Consider the following 13,738-nt stretch of genomic DNA (forward strand, 5'->3'; position numbering starts at 1 on the left):
TAGGTAGCTGATTGTTTCTATCAAATTAGAAGTTTAACAAAATATTATTAAAAAATCCTAAAGCTAATGATCTATAAACAGCAGCCATGCACACATACAAAAAAGTTACACAAAACAATTTTGGCAAGGACTAGAGGAAGCAAAATTAGCAAGTGTTGACTTCCCTATCAACTTGCCCCTATTGTATTACCCTTGAACCAGAATGACTGTTGATGCTCAATTTAATGCTATTTTAGCCCTCCATAATGAATCTTTCACTTGCAGTGGAGTATGAACTGTTTTCAAACTTCCTGAGAAATTGCAAACTGTATGTCAGAGTGGGACCTTAACTGGAAACGTTGCTTTTCACATGCAATACTCTCTCTGACTGTCCGACCCAAGCACAACTCAAGGCCCGCCCAAACAGCTCCAATTGTCAGCACCTCCTTTCTAGCTCCCAGAAAACACGAGCTCCCCCACATACCAGCAGGATCAGCATTCTTTTAAAAAAGGTTTCCTTGAACAAATGGCTTAGGCACAGCCTTGTGGTTGTTTACACCACGAATTCTTCACTCTGCAGCACAATGCACCTTGTGTTGTAACTTTGGAACATATTAAAAGTGTTTGCCAGGCGGAGGACACAAATGTTGACCACTAACAGCAGAATGTGCGGTTCCAGGTTTGAGTCTGAGTCCAGCATATAGTTTGAAATTCGCTTCATTTCCTCCTATTCTCCCCTCTTGTTGGACTAAGTAATCCCTGTTTTATAAAACAAATGTTTGGTCAATACCTGTGGGTCGTCACACTGCTGCCACTGAATTACTCAGATTTTTTCCTTGATTGAGGGAAAACTTATTTTAATTCAGTGCAGTTTTAATATACTGGACTCCCTTTCAGGAGGACCACTGTTTCTACCCCATACAGTCATCCTGACTTGGGTTTTCCAAGATTTCCCCTTGTCATTAAGGTGAATGCTGAGGTGGTTCCTTTGATTAGGCCACAGCCGATTTTGTGCCCTATACTCAACTATCCTATCGTATTTTGTTAATATTTTATATGTATGTATATTTCTGTAATGTTTCTGACATGTCCAATACCATGGTTCTAAATAGTCTATTGACGAGTAAATCTATATAAATAAAAAATCCATTGCCACATATATGAAAAGTCATCACCTGAGAATGGCTTGACCAATTTGGTCGATGTTGTTGTTGTTGTTGTTTTAGGTATTGTCAGGACAAGGTTTGTATGACAGAAATTTTTTGGAAAATTCAATGGAAAGGTCAGAAATTACAATCAATTACAGCTTGTACAAAATATAGTTGATTAAGAATGGCTCGACAGATTCTGTTAATTTTTGTCATTGCTGTGTTCATAATTTTCAAGACAAGGTTGTATGAAAGAAAAGTTTTGGAAAATCCACCAGACAAGGCTGAAATTAAAATCAATTGTGAAAGATCACCGCTTCAGAACGGCCTGAAATCCCCCCCCCCCCCCCCCCCTGTTGTGTTCGTAATTGTGGCTGGTAATGGTATGAAAAAGAAAATAATAAAATATTTTATGTTGAGTTTGACAGCTGTATATATAATACATATGTAATAATAGAGGGAAACATTCCACGTAGGAAATATATATCTAAAAACAAAGATGATTTGACTTACCAAATGAAAGTGCTGGCAGGTCGACAGACACACAAACAACCACAAACATACACACAAAATTCAAGCTTTCGCAACAAACTGTTGCCTCATCAGGAAAGAGGGAGGAGAGGGAAAGACGAAAGGAAGTGGGTTTTAAGGGAGAGGGTAAGGAGTCATTCCAATCCCGGGAGCGGAAAGACTTACCTTAGGGGGGAAAAAGGACGGGTATACACTCGCACACACACACATATCCATCCACACATGGATATGTGTGTGTGTGCGAGTGTATACCCGTCCTTTTTCCCCCCTAAGGTAAGTCTTTCCGCTCCCGGGATTGGAATGACTCCTTACCCTCTCCCTTAAAACCCACTTCCTTTCGTCTTTCCCTCTCCTTCCCTCTTTCCTGATGAGGCAACAGTTTGTTGCGAAAGCTTGAATTTTGTGTGTATGTTTGTGGTTGTTTGTGTGTCTGTCGACCTGCCAGCACTTTCATTTGGTAAGTCAAATCATCTTTGTTTTTAGATAATACATATGTAATATATAAAGGGGAAATACTGTTGCTATAAATCTCGAAAAGTTCTTGACCAATTTACTACAGTTTTTACAGAATACTCTAATGAACTTTTGTACAGACATAGGCTATATATCTTTGTAATTTACAACATACATATGTAATATATAAAGGGGAAATGTTGTTACCATAAATCTCAAAAAGATCTTGACAAATTTACTTCAAATTTTTACACAATATTCTACTGAACATTCAGACAGAAGTGAGAGAGGTGAGGAGGAGATGGACAGAGAGAGAGAAAGAGAGGTTACGCGCTGAGACATGGGGGACGGAGGACATGTACAGAGCTACTGAACATCAAGACAGAAAGAAAGAGGGGAGGGACAAGGAATATAGGTTGTATATGCAATTTCCATACATATTTAACAATTATGAAGCATTGCCAGGTTTGCTAGCAAATGAATAAATTCATACATGGTACACATATCATCACTGATCTGTCACACACACACACACACACACACACACACACACACACAATTTCCTTCAGTGGGTTATTAAACAGTTTTTAATTTTGTACTGCACTTGTACCTTGGGCATAAATTGAGTCAGTGGACGATAGGGCACATCATTTTTTTTCTTCTGGTATTAAATCTGTAAATGGCATGAAATTCTACAGACAATGCTCATAATTGAAATTTCTGTCTAGTTCCTGTCTAAAGACCTTTAAGGCTATTGTCCGTATTCTTTTAAATAGATGTTTACAAAATGTTCATATTGGAGCCTGCTTAATAATCTTAATACATTTTGTATAGTGATTTTTTTTTCTCCACAAAGATTTATCAAAACATTACTGTGCAATATTTGTGTAAGAAATTATGCTCAAAATGTTGTTATTAAAACACACTTATTATTGTTCTTAATGCAAAAATTTCTGAATACTGATACATCTGTTCAAGTAAAATGGGGGGATATTGCACCATAAACTCCTAACAAAATAAATATTTTTCTTGTTTGCACAAAATTATTGCAAATTTCTGAAAGACAAGATTTTTGTGTCTGCATGATAACTGTGTGGTGAGTACACAGGAGTAGTGCGGTGAGTACATACGAGTATAAGCTTTGGAAATTAATAACTGGTACATTAATGATAAAAGCAGATGTACAACACACACGAGTACACACAGAATTTAAATTCATCTGTCTTTAGACAGGAACTAGTCAGAAATTTCAATTATGAGCATCGTCTGGAGAAATTTAATGCATAATGACCACAGAAATCCAGCTGTGGAAAATGTAGATGCCAGATTCAGATTTATTGGAAGAATCCCAAAGAAGTATAGTTCAGTACAAAAGAGGTCACCTGTGGAAACTCTTTATTCAACAAATTATTGAGTATTGTTCAATGGCCTCTACAGAACCCCAATTCAGATTACAGGTGTCCAGACTGACATTGTGCTAGGTTCAGTTCTTAACCCTTTGAGTGACACTGGTAAATACAATGATGTACAAAACTTAGCAAAGAAAGCAAATTCCACGTGATGTGTCATTGCCCAGAAACATATCTTGAAGATTCTTGGAACACAGATAAAAAGAACTGCTACAGTATAGTACAGAAGGTAACTAAAAGAAATACACAGTGAGACAATCAGAAATGACACTTTTATTCAAAAACAATAATTAGACTGAAGTAACTGTGATTCATGATGGTTCCCTGAACAGTACACAAGGTGGGACAAGGTTCTTAATAGGGTGTGTGATGAACACAGACAACAGTGGATACTCTGCAAGGTGATACCATTCTGACCATAAGGTTGGTAAGGAGTTATTTTGGTAGGGTGTTCCATTCGTCCATCAGTGGAGCTGACGGTTTAAAGCTGGATGCTCGATGGTGCATGTGGACATGGTGCAATACATATCCCCAATGCATCCCACATGTGCTCAATGGGATTCAAGTCGGGGAATGGGCAGGCCACTCCATTCAGTGAATATCCTCTTGTTGTCATCCATAAAAATGTTTGACAATGTTGCTGGGTGTATTATGTGTACCCACCCCTCGCCAGAAGAGGGTAGTCCATAATGATTGTTTTAGTGGTCCATTAGTTATGGTGTGGGGAGGATATTTATTTTTATGGATTACAATGTGCGACCACATCAACAGTGCAGGTGGAGAAGCTCTTGGAATACAAGGATATTTGGCAAATGGATTGACCTTACTGTTGCCCCAACTTAAGTCCCATTGAGCATATGTGGGAGACGTGGTGCAGCACATCCATAGGCACCAATGACCATCCAGTAGTTGTCTACCGTCCTGGTGGAAGAATGGAATGCCCTAGCACAAGAATTCCTTCCCAACCTTGGGGCCAGATTCAGAGCACACAACAGATCATGGTCATCATGCAACCAATTAAGAATCATGACCCACCATTTGTAATGTACAGGGGACCACACAAATTCTAGTGGTTTCAGTGCAATTATTGTATCTCATTGATATTTCTGTTACCTTCTGCACCACACTGCAGCAATCCTTTCTGTGTATGGTCCAAGTTTTATTGAGCCACGTTACTTGGCAGTAGCACATCACGCTACAATTACTTTAGTCCAATTTTGCAGATATATGTATAAACAACGTAATTACCACATAATTGTTTTTCTCCTAATTCATTAGAATCAATATTTATCAGCCCATACCCCATCCTAGACTTGAAGCCTCCTTTAGGTATATCTCATACATGATTGGTCATCAATGACATAATGCTGTAGGTGGAGATGGGTGGAGCTTACAGTATATAATGTCATTCAAAGCTGCCTTATTCAGCAGTGAAAACTGTACCCTATGGTTCACGCTTATCTGCCGCCACCAACAGCCATAGTGGGTATAACCTCATACTTCGTAGCTTATATTTTAGATATTGTTTGCTATATTTTCATCCCCCCACATTGAATCTGTATTATTACTGTATTACAGCGGTGTAAGCTAGAAAATAGTCCAAGGAAAGAGCCAAAACTCATTGTCAAAAATAAAAAATCTGAAAACACAATGGGGACAGTTCTTATCAACTTTTAAAATTTTATACTGATCACTGTCCTCCAGGCAAGAATGTTTTCTAAAATTTTGGATAATGATCCAATGAAAAAGCAAATATCTAACAAAATATATAGAGGTACAGAGATGCAGATACTTACAGCCATTAACAAAGCACATATTTAGCAATAATTCTACAAAGTAACCAATCTGAATAACTAATGGAATTAGAATATCATGAATGAGTAAACAGAAGCTTTATCATACTATGAAAGAGGGCCAGAGCCCAGTGAAAAACTTTCTCTAAAGATAATACTGCAATGTGGTGAAGAATGTCACTATGGACAAAGTCCATTTCATGTACAACTGATCAAGTGCTAACTTAAGGCTCTTCATCCATGCTGGTTAACACAGGGTCTCCCAGTTGAGAGGTAGTGCAATTTCGTGTCTGACTCATTGTACTGTGGCACCACTGGCCCCATTTCTCTCATCCACTGGAACATTCTTACAAGGGAACCTCCCCATCGCACCCCCCTCAGATTTAGTTATAAGTTGGCACAGTGGATAGGCCTTGAAAAACTGAACACAGATCAATCGAAAAAACAGGAAGAAGTTGTGTGGAACTATGAAAAAACTAAGCAAAATATACAAACTGAGTAGTCCATGTGCAAGATAGGCAACATCTAGGAGCGACTGAGTTCAGGGGCGCCATGGTCCCGTGGTTAGCGTGAACAACTGCGGAACAAGATGTCCTTGGTTCAAATCTTCCCTAGAATCAAAAGTTTACTTTTCCTATTTTTGCAAAGTTATGATCTGTCCGTTCGTTCATTGACGTCTCTGTTCAGTGTAATAAGTTTAGTGTCTGTGTTTTGCGACCGCACCGCAAAACCGTGCGATTAGTAGCCGAAAGGACGTGCCTGTCCAATGGAAACCGAAAACATTTGATTGCAAGGTCATAGGTCAACCGATTCTTCCACAGGAAAACACGTCTGATATATTCCATACGACACTGGTGACGGCATGTGCGTCACATGAAAGGAATATGTTGTCGACCCACCTAACTTGTACACTTGGTGAATGGGTAAAAAGATTCTTCTACCTTGACCAATTTAGGTTTTCTTGTGGATGAGATAATCACTCCCAAAAAAGTGTGAAAACATAAGAGTTTGTCACATAAACTGCAACAAATGAATGCAACAGTTTCACCAGTTTTGCCTGTGCTCTGTCAAAACATATGTTTTTAACGTTTTCAAATTTTTCCGTGTGTAGACTGTCAAATCCTGCATATGTCCAAGCAAATCTGAACATGTCCTGGAATTTTGGAGAGCGAAGTTGATTATATGTGAGTGCCTGAACTTTGATAATTGTCTGAAAATAAAAAATTAAAATTTTCTCCCGAGGGAAGACTTGAACCAAAGACCCATCGTTCCGCAGCTGCACACGCTAACCACGGCGCTCATGTGTTTACAGCAACCTGATGGTACCTATCTTACACATGGACTACTCAGTTTGTATATTTTGTTTATTTTTTCATAGTTCCACACAACTTCTTCCTGTTTTCTCGATTGATCTGTGTTCAGTTTTTCAAGGCCTATACACTGTACCAACTTACAACTAATTCTGAGGGGGGTTCGATGGGGAGGTTCCCTTGTTAGAAATATGGTATGTGTTGAATGTCTCCTTTGTGCGTACTTGGCCCAAACCAGTTTCCAACAGCTTGTTTGTATATGATGTCTCTTCTAATTCTTTAGTTGATAAACTGGTGTTTCACTAGGACTTAAATGTCTGCCTGCCTTCTAGAGTCATATAACAGCATGGAGTTGAATTCATGTACCGGCATCCTGTTGAGACAGCTGTGTACCTCAGCTGTAGTACAGGAAACTCTTTAGCTGTGATAATTCAATATCTCTGGCCACAGATGACAGAAAAAAAGACATACTGTTGCAGAGCTGTGGTGTTCATTTTGTAAGAAGACTGTGAGCCCTTCTGACATCAAAGGACATTATTGTAAGGGTTTTGATGTTTATAAACTGGTTTTGAATTGTTATGGTTAATGTAAACTAGTATCAGGTAGGATGGATACATCCCGATGAAAATCAGAAGTCCCACTTGCATTTTAAAGGCCTACATAAACTTAAAAAGATACATCTGCATTACAAGGCACTACGCTATTTTTAGTTGATTTGGTGATATTCCCCTCGAATATTACATCCTTTTGTACAGTTTTTGATTGTTTCAGCAGCAAAGTGTCAAATGACAAAATATCACCAGTGGGTAGTTTTTGTGATCTATCTAAGGAATTTTTGTAGATCTTGGCATTCCTTAAAACAAAGTTTAAAGTTTTGTGGAATTAATACTTTTAAAAACAACTGCTTTAAATCACATTTTACAAAAAATGGTGTCGTATAAATTCTGGAAAGGGAGAAAATTTGAGTTATTGGGGAAACTACTGAAAAGTGTAACTAAGAGTTCAGTTTTTGTCACACGCCTTCTGTTTATGTATGTGAACAACTTTTCACTTAATACACATCAAACAGAGTTGGTACTTTTCACAGAAGACACAAATGCTATAATTAATCTTGTCAGACAGTAACAGAAGAGATTGTTAGTAAAGTTTTTCAAAGAAATAATAAGTGGTTGTCTGTAAATGTGCTCATCTCTTCTTTTTTTAAATTCATTTCTATATAACAAAAAAAGTAACAATCAATGTAGTATATGAACCATGTGAATAGGATACAAAGCTTCAAATTTTATCCATTCATTAATGTCTTACACCACGATTTCCTGGTAACTCACTGCTTAGGAAGACAGTACTCATTGCACAAAAATGAAGTGAGAATAATTTGTGGAATTCTCCCATAGTAATCCCATTGGCGTCTCCCAAGAAGTTAGGCATTCTAACTATATCTCTACATTATATATGTATCTGCTAACAATATGTCATAAATAACCCACTGGAATTTGAAGTAAACGGTAACATTCACAGTTACAACACTAAGGGGAAAAAAACCCTTAGCTACTCATCACTTAAGCTACCAGCAACACAGAAAGGAATTCAATATGAAACCACAAAAAGTCTACATCTATATACACACACTCTGAAAGTGCATGGCAGAGGGTACTTAACTGTATTACATTAGTGTTTCTTCTCGTTCCAACTGACTATAGAGTGTGGGAAAAGTGAATGCTTAAATGCCCCCAAGTGCAACTTTAATACTGACTGTCTTTTTAATTTCTAACAAAGTGAGTGATACATCACGAATGAAGAACATTTCTAGATTCTTCATTAAATATTTGTTTTTGAAACTTTGTAAGTCAGCATCCACAGGATAACTGGTGTTTTAGGTTCAAATGTCCGCCTACTCAGGTTTTCAGCAATTCCATGACACTGTCCTGTGATTCAAAGAAACCTATGACCATTTGTGCTGCCCTTCTTTGGATATGTCTCGTAGTTTCTGTCTGTCCTGTTGGTATGGGTCACACACACGTGAGCAGTACTCTAAGATGGACCATACAAGAGTTTTACAAGCACTTTATATACTGGCTACATTTTCCCAGTGTCCTGCCAATGAAACGTGGTCTGCTGCCAGCTTTACCCACAAGTGAGCCTATGTGACGATTCCATTTCATATCCGTTACAAGATGTTGCATTCAAATAAAATTTGATCAAGATTTGACTTGATATTTTTGCAGCTTATCTCAAATAGAATTTCATTGTAAATAACTGAATCATCTGCGAAAAGTCTAAGTTACTATAAATACAGACTGCCAGATCATTAACACAAAAAATGAAAAGCTACTGCTACTCATCTATGACCCTCCATCCCAGATAACGTTCTGCATCCTTCCTACCAAGAAATCCTCAATCCGATCATAAATATTGTTTGATACTTTAAATCGCCATACTTTTGTCAATAAACGTTGGTTTGGTACTGAGTCACATAGTTTTTGGAGTCTGAAATACCAGATCCTCCCTATTGTCTTGATCCACGGCTTACAGAATGTAACATAAGAAAAGCGCGAGCCACGTTTCACATGATGCTGGTTAACATGGAAGAAATCTGATGAGTTACACAATAAATTTTAAATTTTAGCTAAAATGATTTCTTCTATACTATCTCCTACCTATAGATAATTACTCAGTTTAATCCTTATAGCATGAGGATGACTGTAGAAACATATATTTACTTTCTTGTTACATCTCTGGTTCTCTTGTAACATGAGAAGCAGTAATGACCTATTTAAGCTACTGAGATGTTTACTATTCTGAAACTGGCCAGCATGCATCAACATTTATTATCAAGCTGTACACACACACATCATTTCAATAGCATCACATAAATAAACTACGCAAATATATCTACCTAAGCAGAGTTAGCACCTACATCCATTAAAAATCAATTTATTACCTCAAACAATTATACACTGGCCAATGTATTCGACTGCTTGCATATGATACAAAATATTCAGCCTTTTAACTTATAACTCGATTGTCTTTATTTTAGATTGCTGTATTTGTCATCCTCCAACATTCCTGGAAGTTTGGGGTCTAGTGTAGCAGGGGATACAAGCCGTCGGCTTTGGACAATGACGTCACAAGTCGCCAGAGAGCAGTTTACCATTTTCGCTTTTGCTGTTATGTTTCAGTTTCGTTTTTTTACTGATTGCTTAATAAAGTGGATCTGTTTATTCTATCTCGTGAGATTTTTTTTTTTTAAAAGCCAAAAAACACTTATCAGACACTGAAGGGGGCTACAACACTAAGAAGAATCACTTCTCGATTGGCGACTTGTGACGTCATTGTCCAAAGCCGACGGGTTTTATCCCCTGCTACACTGGTCCCAAAGTTTGTATCATCATCATCATCATCAGGGAAAAACTCCACATATACCAAACAATAAGGTAATAAGACATAGATTTTTACTTTGTTGGGTACACAACTGATACAACCATTTCAAGAGGCACAGTTAGCAGAAACCACTGTGGTACTTCAAGCAGAATTTCACACCCACTTCAGGTATGTTTGGTGCATATACCAAAATAATGTTCTGAATCAGACCAGATGCAATCTCATTTAGCTACAGAATTTGTATTTCGTGATATAATAGGTGTTAATTATTGTGGAAAAATGCAATCTCCAAATTCTAACAATCAGAAAATAACAATTCACTGAGATTAGCATTATTACGAGAGAGAAAAATGGGTGAGTTTTCACAAGGCTGGAGGCAGGAACTGACTGCTAGGATTGTGGTGTGAATGAAATGTGACAGCTTGATGAAAATGAATACATCCCATAAAAAAAGTTTACTACACATCAGTGAGACCAGTGGGTGGATAAAGACAATTGGACTCTAATTGATAATGTTTTCTTTGATGAAGCTCAACGAAAGAAATTAATTGTTTACCCAGTAACAAACAGTCTCTCTGATCATGAAGCACAGTTAGTAAGGATAAACAACATAGCACCTTTCGATATGGATACCTCAGCGGAAATCAGTTAGAATAACTAGTGACTCTAGGACAAATGTTTTTAAGAATAGTTTAAAGTAGATGACATGGGATGTAATTTATAATGAACCAAACACTAACACAAAATTTAATCTATTCCATGATAAATTCATATCATTACTTGAAAACAGCTTTCGCGTAAGCTAGTCAGAAAGGACACTAAACAGACAGATAAAAAAACATGGATCAATGAAGGTATTGAAATATCTTGTGAAAGGAAATGAAATAGAATGTATCTTTCAGAAAGAAAAAGTAGGGATTCTGCGGTATTGCACACTACACAAAATTACAAAGAAAAGTTATCAAAAAATCAAAGAAGCTGCACCCAATGTCCCAAACCAGTACGTCCAACAACAGACTTAAGGCAACATGGAATGTAGTGAAGCGAGAGACAGGAGAACCAGTCACAGAACTATGCAGCAGCACTATTGGACTGAATGGAAGGGCTCTAAATCACAGGTAGGAAATGCATGTAACAATCATTTATTAAATATAAAAGAAAGCACAGGGGCAAACAGTTAAAAGGCAAAGTCACAGCAGATTGTTGAAAATGTAACTTTAATATAAAAAATAAAAAAAGTGGCTGCAGTTGTAAATGCAGACGTGGATTCTACGGCATCGACATTAAGTCCGGATTTTTTAAACTGTGGTATCTAAAGTAGGGACGTATGTGCTCCAAAAATCACCGTGAAGTTTTGTACTTGCATTCTAAAAATTAGTTGTTCCGTTATCTTAACTTTTAATGTACAGGAATCAATTTCGAGTTACACGTTACACTGTAAGTCAAATTTATACGTCTCCATACTTACTTGCTAGGTTATCCAGCCCCGCGACTTCTCGTGCATGATTTAAGGCGTACAGTATGTGCGTATGCAAATGACTGTAACGAATAAAATGAAATAATGTATTATGTAGTAGGGCTGAATCCAATTACTTCTTACTGGTACTGCATAATTTAGTGATACTAAATAGTACATATTTACTATACAGTTGTGTTGAAGAATTACATCAACCAAAGTGAGAACAGTCATTTTCGTGAAGTTGAAACAAGAAATTATTAATCTGTTTTGAGGGAAAACTATGTATCCAGGGCTTTCTGGTAACGCACAGAAAAAATAACTAGAGCTATCTGCAAACTACGAAAATAAGATCAAATACGTATTTGGCTTATTTACATTCATCAAATGACGTTTAATCCACTACAAAATTTCCATCATTTACAGTTAAAGAAAAGATCACAAGTACATGCATCAAAGTAGTTGAATGTTTCTCCTTTCCATTACTCACTTTCCTCAGCTACATAACAAATACATAAATCAATAAAAATTGTCTGTCTTAATGGTACTACATGATAGTAACGCCATATTGTTTTACTACATTACCCAGGATGCTGCGTGCGAGGAATCTCCCATTGAGAGCGACGTAGTGCGAACTTTGCGGTTGTCAATGATTGCTTATGCGAATCTGTTTCGGCTGTTCGTAGGATCTGACGATAAATTGTTGCAGAAAATCGTTAAACAGTTACATTCTACATTTTTTATTCATTACTGTCTGCTATTAGTCATTGCCCTGCCTGTGTAATACTCAGATTTCCGTTTCTCTGTATGCTGTTTCTGTTTCTCGGAAAGCATTTTCACCTATTATTGGAGCATTACTGAACTGATACTGCACCACAGGATGTTATGAAAGTATTTTTTCTTAATTGCTGAACAAAAACTTATTGATCCATATTTCTTGCATTCAGAAGTTGCCGATGTGCATATTATCAGTTTGACAACGGTTCTGTCGTGTGGCACGAATCTGCCAAAAACTCCGATTCGTTTACCCTTAGTTTGGATGATTTGCGGTCATTGCAAGGAGCATGCGCCAGACTCCAACATGTAAAAACAATTAACTGTTCGTAGGAAGAGATTTTCGTACAGTATTATTCCTCAATAAGGTGATGTTGACCCACATACCGTGATAGGAGTTCGTACAGGACATGGTCACTTAGCTATGCCGAATCCGTGATAGAATTTCATGACTGCTGCAACAATGCAATGAGTAAACAGTAGGGAGGACCAGGTTATACCAAGAGCTATAGAGGTGAACAGGTTTAAAGATAAGACTTAGGTGGTACTTTCTTTGGAGAATATCAATATATTCCTTTAAATATGAAGATACGTGTGTGTAATGATGGTCTATTATAGCATAAGTTAATAAAAGTTGCTTCTGTTTCGTTAATGTGTAGGCCTATGTTAACTTATCACACATTCCAGAAGGTTCTCCTTTTTGATGAGATGTAAAAAAAAAACACAATGAATGGATAGTACAGTGAGGAAGGTAGCCTCTGACTGTTGCCCATTTTTTGATTTACCATACTGCATAGGCAGCCATGCCATCGTGTTGTTATGAAGTGTTTTAGTGGAGAGCCGGATAAGCCAGCTGATTTAATACACATTGTAGTTACTTTCTGTCAGGAACAACAACAGATATGATTTTAATAGGTATTATCTAAATCCAAGCAGGATAAGCAAGACATGATTGGTTCAGCACATTGGTTGTAGTTGAATGCCTAATTATAGTTTCTGTCAGACTAATGTCTTGGTGTTTCCCTCCTAAAGAGTTTAGCAAATATATGGCCTTAACAAATGGAAGACTCCAGCACCATTGAACTTTTTTGAGTAGCACATTGCATTTCTTTCATTTGTACTTCGCCAGTGCCTACATTCCAAAAATTAATACAGACACAAAAGAAATATTGTCAGTGTTCCATTCTCATTCAGTCTGCACATCTATGACATCATACACCAAATCATCATTATGATACAAGACAAATCCAACATCCGGTATCACCAGGTTCAGTTGGCATGACTTTTGACTTGATTCAGCAGGGTCCTACAAATGTAAATACTTGCAGACATCTCTACTTTTCAGTGAACTTGTGCTTTGAAATTGGATTCCTTAATCTGTTCCTTCTGTGCTCCTGCTTTACAATTTGCATTTTGCAACTTTGTTCACAAATAATTCTTCTGCCACTGAAATACCCATCGGATACTGAAGCAGTTTTGGTAGCTGCTCTCCAATTATGTGTTC

General features: G+C 37.4%; 1 protein-coding gene across 3 annotated transcripts in view; it reads right to left on the reverse strand.

Annotated features, from left to right (window-relative positions):
- LOC124613095 overlaps window positions 1-12,051 on the reverse strand; it is a 78,759-nt gene extending 66,708 nt beyond the window's left edge. Inside the window, exons 1-2 of one of the 3 annotated variants that reach the window (XM_047141686.1) lie at window positions 11,951-12,051; window positions 11,473-11,543 (exon numbers count right to left, since the gene is read on the reverse strand). The gene's annotated coding sequence lies outside the window, so the exon portion shown is untranslated. Of the gene's footprint in view, window positions 1-11,472; window positions 11,544-11,838 lie in introns of all 3 variants that reach the window. The other 2 variants (XM_047141688.1, XM_047141687.1) reach the window with 2 other exon arrangements.
- Between the last annotated feature and the right edge of the window lie 1,687 nt (window positions 12,052-13,738).

This window comes from Schistocerca americana, chromosome 4 (genome assembly GCF_021461395.2).
Source record: "Schistocerca americana isolate TAMUIC-IGC-003095 chromosome 4, iqSchAmer2.1, whole genome shotgun sequence".
In the NCBI taxonomy this organism is placed as follows: Eukaryota; Metazoa; Arthropoda; class Insecta; order Orthoptera; family Acrididae; genus Schistocerca; species Schistocerca americana.